The sequence below is a fragment of the Oculina patagonica genome, chromosome 4 (genome assembly GCF_052425735.1).
Source record: "Oculina patagonica isolate OP01 chromosome 4, crgOcupat, whole genome shotgun sequence".
Lineage (NCBI taxonomy): Eukaryota > Metazoa > Cnidaria > Anthozoa > Scleractinia > Oculinidae > Oculina > Oculina patagonica.
Genome location: NC_135761.1, coordinates 38,151,620 through 38,157,921, shown reverse-complemented (window position 1 = coordinate 38,157,921; position 6,302 = coordinate 38,151,620). Strand labels below are relative to the sequence as shown.

At 41.2% G+C, this 6,302-nt stretch overlaps 1 pseudogene across 1 annotated transcript; it reads left to right on the top strand.

Annotated features, from left to right (window-relative positions):
• The first annotated feature begins 441 nt into the window (after window positions 1-441).
• Window positions 442-5,862, top strand: LOC144648423 (uncharacterized; annotated as a pseudogene). The gene is made up of 3 exons (XR_013569693.1): window positions 442-572; window positions 4,925-5,697; window positions 5,728-5,862. The product of XR_013569693.1 is annotated as an uncharacterized LOC144648423 (transcript).
• Window positions 5,863-6,302: the final 440 nt, after the last annotated feature.

The window sequence follows — 6,302 nt, the reverse complement described above, 5'->3', positions numbered from 1 at the left end:
GAGAACTAAAAACATTTTAACAGGATTTGGAAATGGAAATGAAAAAGGAAATTAAGAATGGTCATTTTAAACAGGAACTGAAAAAGGAGAGAGAATCATTGTATTTCCCTCTGTAATGGCACTAGATAACATATGTACATGCTGTCAGTCCTGATTACAACTTTGCATTTTTCAATTCCCTTTCAGTTTCTATATTTCCCTCCATCAAACAACTATGCTACCTAGATTTAGGCATAAATGGTAGTTGCAAGCTTGCGGCTTGTTATTGGTAAAAAAATGCCTGTATGCTTTATGAAACTTCAAGGATGGAGGTGGGAGTTGGGATTTCAGCTGAGGAGCTAGCGATTGTGCAACAAACACCCGTGTGCAAGGATTTTTTGTCCAGACTTGCAGCCAAATGAAGGAAAGGTACAGCTAATCAAGTAGTGGGCAAAGTAGATGATGACGATGAGTCTCATCGAAGATGAAATTGTATACCTTGATGACAAAGCCAGATGTAAAGCAGTAGAAGATATTGTCAGCCAAATGGGACTGGTGCATCCCATAACTGACGGGCATGCCAGACATGACACGTTATTGAAATTCAATGTCACAACGCTAAAAGCCATGTGCACTAACTTTGACCCTCCACACAAATCCAGAGATCTTACTTAAGTCCTCCTTGGTGAACAAGGTAAAGGACATGGTAAAGAAATGTACCGTTATTAGTACCTGACGAGGCTGCGACTCAGTAAAGTAAAGAATATGTAACTAACATACGCCTAATTCCAAAATTGCGGCCGTTGGGGATGACCTGAAATGAGTAACATGAAAGCAAGGCATCAAGGGCCTGATCTGAAGATGGCGTCTCAGGCCAAACTCTAGTTTACGGTCCTTTGTTCTTTACTGAAGACGATATCCCTGGAAGTTCGTCAAATGGAAGAGATCCAAGTTAATTGAAGAATCCTGAGCTAAAGTTTTGGTTGAAATGTCGTGGCGATAACTGTAAAGGATTATCAACCAAAGCGCAACATTCCAGACGGAAGATCAATCTGTGGTTGCTATGGAAAAGCATCTTATTGCATTCATTGTATTACAGAGTCAACAACTACTCAAAAGCAGATATTGCACATGTTCTTGTCGCCCCAGATGAAAATTCTATCTACACAAGGAGTAAAATATATTGACTTTCGCCTAAAGACGGGAAAGCTGACTTAAAATTGGCTCAGCTGAAAACACATCAGTCAGTGACAACAGCAAGAATGTAGCTTTTCCTTTGAACGGTTGGGGCACATCGCTCTCTAAAAGCCAGAAGTTTACCCGAGCAAAAAAAGGAAAAACATGTGAAAGACTCAGGAAGGAAGTATCAAAGCAGTGACGATAAAACATAAAACAGTTCTATTCAAACTTGTGGATTGTCTCTGGCGACTACGCTTCCTCAGTCGGCCAGTTGAAAAAACATGGACTGACTCTGGACTGGACAGGACAGGACTGGACTGAACTTTTTTTTTAGTGCCAGTGACAGGGGGGGTTCCATTTTAAGTGGGGGTGGTGAAAGGTAGAGGGAAAAAAGCAGCAGAAAAAGCTACAGGTAGGTAAAAAGGTGGCCCTATAAGGAAGAAAAGAGATGTAGTGGAGAAGTACAGTACACCGACTGCGACAACAGTAACAGCTACAACATCGGATGGCATGTCCGATGGTCCACAAACTCCTACTCCAGAAACCGGTTGCACTTTTTCCAAAAGGCCATCTCCATCAACAGGAGCCTTCGTGCTAACTTCGCTGAACTACTGCGACAGCAGGGTCTCCATATGCTATGGATGCAACCAAAAGCTTTGCGACTCTGCAGAGGTTCCTCAGCCACCGCTAGACCTGGTTATTGTTGGCAAAATGAAAAGGGAGTTCATTCAGGACGGCGAAAAACGGCTGAGCAAAGCGGAATCAAATGTTTATTTTCATGTCGCCAAGGAGTGTTACGAAGCAAGCGCCAGTTTTCATTCCGGCTCTTATATCATTTCATCCAGCAGACATAAAAGAAACATTTTTTGTACAGGCTCACTAAGAATACATCAAAGAACAACTAGGACTTTAACTAGGTCTTTTGGCAAAGAATAACTTTAAAAGACCGATCAATCAGCAGGAACTTTAAAAAGGGGGCGGTAGATGATTCATTGACTTTCCGCTGGGAAACAAACGACCGCATGATCGTCGGTTACCATAAACTATCCTGTTAATAATTTGTTTAGGGAGCATTGTTAAGAACCGAGTCTTTAACTGTGACGTGTGTTTTGTAATACCCGTAGATGGGGAAAATGTTAATTTTCATTTTTTTTATGATATTTACTTCATTTCGTTGGTTTGGCGAGCACTGGAATGTGACAATAACAAGACGATTTAATAACAACAATAGGCACGAATACTGAAACATGAATGTTTGAGTGCGTGTTTCCGGCAATCATTTGATAACAGCATATTAGTCATTTGATTTTTATGTATGTGTGACATTGCAGAGAGCGCTTTGTATGACCTCTGGTAAAAATGTTATAATAATTTAACAAAGATATCAGTCATTACTTTCTTTCGCCAGCTTTTCTATCTCCATAAGCATTGTGTGACATGGCGAAATGATGTCCCACTCCTGATAGTTTTAGGTTTCTGGAAAAAAACCTGTTCTCTGTAAATATGTCACACAGTCTCTTGTCAAAGGAGCGCCTGGTAATATTAAAGCACTCTAATTTCACCGGTGTTTTTCCGCTATTTCACATCATTGTACACCATCAGCTATCTTTGTTTTAATAACCTCATTCAAATGTCCGTCATGTATGGATAAATAGGAAATGGCATGTCTGTTATCTTATCTCACTCATCGATGCCTTGCTGTGTGTTCATTGCATGCCCAAGACAACAAACATACTGGATACATGTGAACAGTTCTCTCCAGAAGCAGTGTAATATGGGACTTTCAGCTTTGGATGCAACCGCAGGTAATTGCAGCGTACAAGTTGCCTTTTCCACTTAAATAGGTAAATAAATCCACGAGCAAGATAGGGAAAAACACACATTCACGACCAACACGAGTGAAATTTAGCTGTTTGTGTGACTAAACTTTGACTACTAGACACGCAAAATTCTTGGACCTCCCCCCCCCCGGGATGACAACACAAGCCCCTCCTACTACCCCCCACCTCCTTACTAAAAGAAAAAACACTGAGTAACTTCCCGCCCACCCCCACCCAATAAAAACATAAAATAAGAAAACACTAGCCCCTCCACCCCCACTAAAAATGGAACCCCCTGTCACTGGCACTAAAAAACTCCAGTCAGAGTCAGTCATTTTTCCAACTGGCCTCCTCAGTTTATCTGTAAGAGTTGTTTCTTGTTGTTTAACATGAATTAAGTCTTATAAAAGCAAAATTTTACTTGCCATACCTCCCTTTTAGTCCCGGTTCACAATATTTTGAACTCGGATGCTCTCTTGATATCATTTTCTAAGATTACCACTTCAAAAACTCCATGAAATTTTAATTCGTACGTATATATAGAGAGTGAGAGGGATATAGCGAGAGTAATGGTGAGATATAGAGGAGGTGAGATATAGAGTTATTGGTTGAGAGTGATATATATGGAGATATATATATAGAAAGAGATGCAGAGAAGTAAATAATTCGCGATATGCGTGAATCACAAATAGCTAGTGGAGAATGCTGGATATAGAATTTCCAAGCCTGTAGATTTCAAAATTTTCTAGGGGGCATGCCCCCAAACCCCCCTAGCAGCTCGCACCCGTGGCACTCGCGTCCCCCTCCACTTATTTTATTCTTGCTACGGCACTGTGAGTGGTGGGTAAATCGTTTCTTTAGTTTCCGAAGATGGCAAACTAATTGGCAGTTAGCAAAGAAGGAGCTTCCAAGCAATCTTCTGCTAACACTTGATGTCTGTGACGAGAATGCTTCTCCAAACATCCATCGACTTCTCCTCATCGTATGCACCCTACCAGTCAGTAGTGCAGAAGCTGAGTGGTCTTTTTCGCTCATGAAACTGTCTAAAGAGCGCTTCTCATATCTCGCTGTTATTGCTATGCATTACTCTCAGAGATTCGAGGCAGACGAGATATGCGAGGGCTTTGTACATTGTTCGATTAACATAGCATATTATAAAACAACTAATAACTATCGTTTTTACTGTTTTTAATCATGCGTTATTTATTTTGGTTTGGCCATCCCCTTTTTTTTCTCTGCTAAGCGTCGTCCGACCGACCCAGATTTTCGCGTTTTCAAAAAAAAAAAAAAAAAAAAAATTATACAGAAGGTATAGAAGGCAATGACACATTATTTTAAATAATGTTTCATCCTTTTTACGCTGTTCTTGTTTGAGTTTAACCACGACGTCGATTTTTCCTTCCTCCATTGCCGCCATGTTGACTTTGTAACCATGTCTTCTTGTTTCCAGGCTCCACGGACATTATGCTGAGGTACCGGGCCTCCTAGTTCCAGACTCCTTATCAACTTTTTTTTTTTAATTTTTTTTTTTAATTCCGACCGACCGACCCAAAATCAGAAAACACATACGACGATAAACGAAAAAAAAAAGGGGATGGCCTTTTCTTGTTGAAAAGGTAACCTCCAAATTTTACTTCATGCCTTCACAAATGCTTTTCGAGTCTCAGGAATGCTGGAAATGGCGTTTTAGAGGGTAAAATCGGAAACATTTCCCGGAGTAATGCCCCCAGACCCCCCTAGAAGATCACGCCTGTGCCACTGGCTGTCCATGCAGATTACGTCGAAACCTATTGAAAGTGTACAACCCCCCTTTCAGGAATTCCTAGATCCGCCCCTGGAAGGTGAGAGATATAGAGAGAGTGAGAGGTATATAGGGAGAAAAATGAAGAGATATAGAGGGGGCAAGGCAAGGCTACACATGACTTAAATCCATCTGTGACTGCCAGAAAGAGGCCTACAATCCAGTGACGTGTGTACTCTGTTCCCTATCCAAATTATCTGTGCCACCTAGAGGGTAACCATAAGTTAATCAGATGGAGGTTTGTGGGTCATCACTGCATTGATGGCTTTAGTCGCCTTGTCACATTCTGTCGTTGCTCCACAAACAATAAGTCAGAAACTGTTCTTTCATCTTATAACGAAGCTGTTCGCAAGTATGGAAGGCCTCGGCGTATCCATAGTAATCATGAAGGGGAGAATATTTTGGTGTGGCGGGATATGAACTAGGCTTGGGGAGAGGATGCAAGGCCTGTTATTGTTGGCTCGTCTGTACACAACCAGAGAATAGAGCGTCATAACAGAGCAGCAAACGAGCAGGAACTTTCAGTGTTCAAGTGTGAATTTTATGATCTCGAGAGGGAGGGTGTTCTAGACCCTGTGAATGAAACCGACCTCTTTTGTCTACACTATGTTTACTTACCGCGCCTTAACAAGAATCTCTCTGAATTTGTGTCTGCTCATATAAACCACAAGGTGTCGACTGAAAGCAACAACACCCCGGCCCAGATCTTTTGGACAAATCTCCATTTAACTTTCTTTGGAGATTCCCGCGATCAAAGTAATGCATGGATGGGTGTTAAGATTGATGAGCTTATTCACACAAATCTGCCTCATGTACAAGTTCCTGTTTCTTCGAATCCATTGGACGATACTGCGTACGCCAAACTTGAACATCTGGTTGACCCTTTGTCCTCAATGTACGGAAAAGAACTTTACCGTCGTACTGTTGACTTTATAATAATAATAATAGTTCATTCAAACTTTGTGGGAAGGAAGTTCTCAGGACATTAAGTTTATATTACTTCTCTCTCTCTTTGGCTTTTATTCTCATCTTATTTTGAAATCATTAGAGTATTCATGCATCAGTCAATTCATCGAACAAATATATAAAGAAAAAACATGTGGTTTTGCTACGATTTTAATGTTCGTTGGGTTGGTAGCGAAGCATATAGAAAAAACCATCAGGGTCGTACATAACAGGGATGGGGGTGGGGAGTGGCAGTGGTGGGTTGGAGGCAGAGGGGGAGTTGCCCCCGCCAGGAAACCTTAAAACCAAAGAAGACTTAAGATAAAGAAAAAAATTAACTAAAAAACCCAGTTGCACCCACCAGAAAAACTTGCCTCGCAGACAAAAACTCCTAGGTACGACCCTGACCGCACAAGAGTAGAGCTCTGTTTAAAAATAATATCTTCCTTCGATAAAACACAGGTGGGCCAGACGTAATTTAGGCGTGTAGCAATATTGTGTCATTTTTTAAGCCATTTTAGAGAGGATATGAAAAGACTTCAAAAATTGCTCGCTCTCCAATATTGCTTCCACCCAGT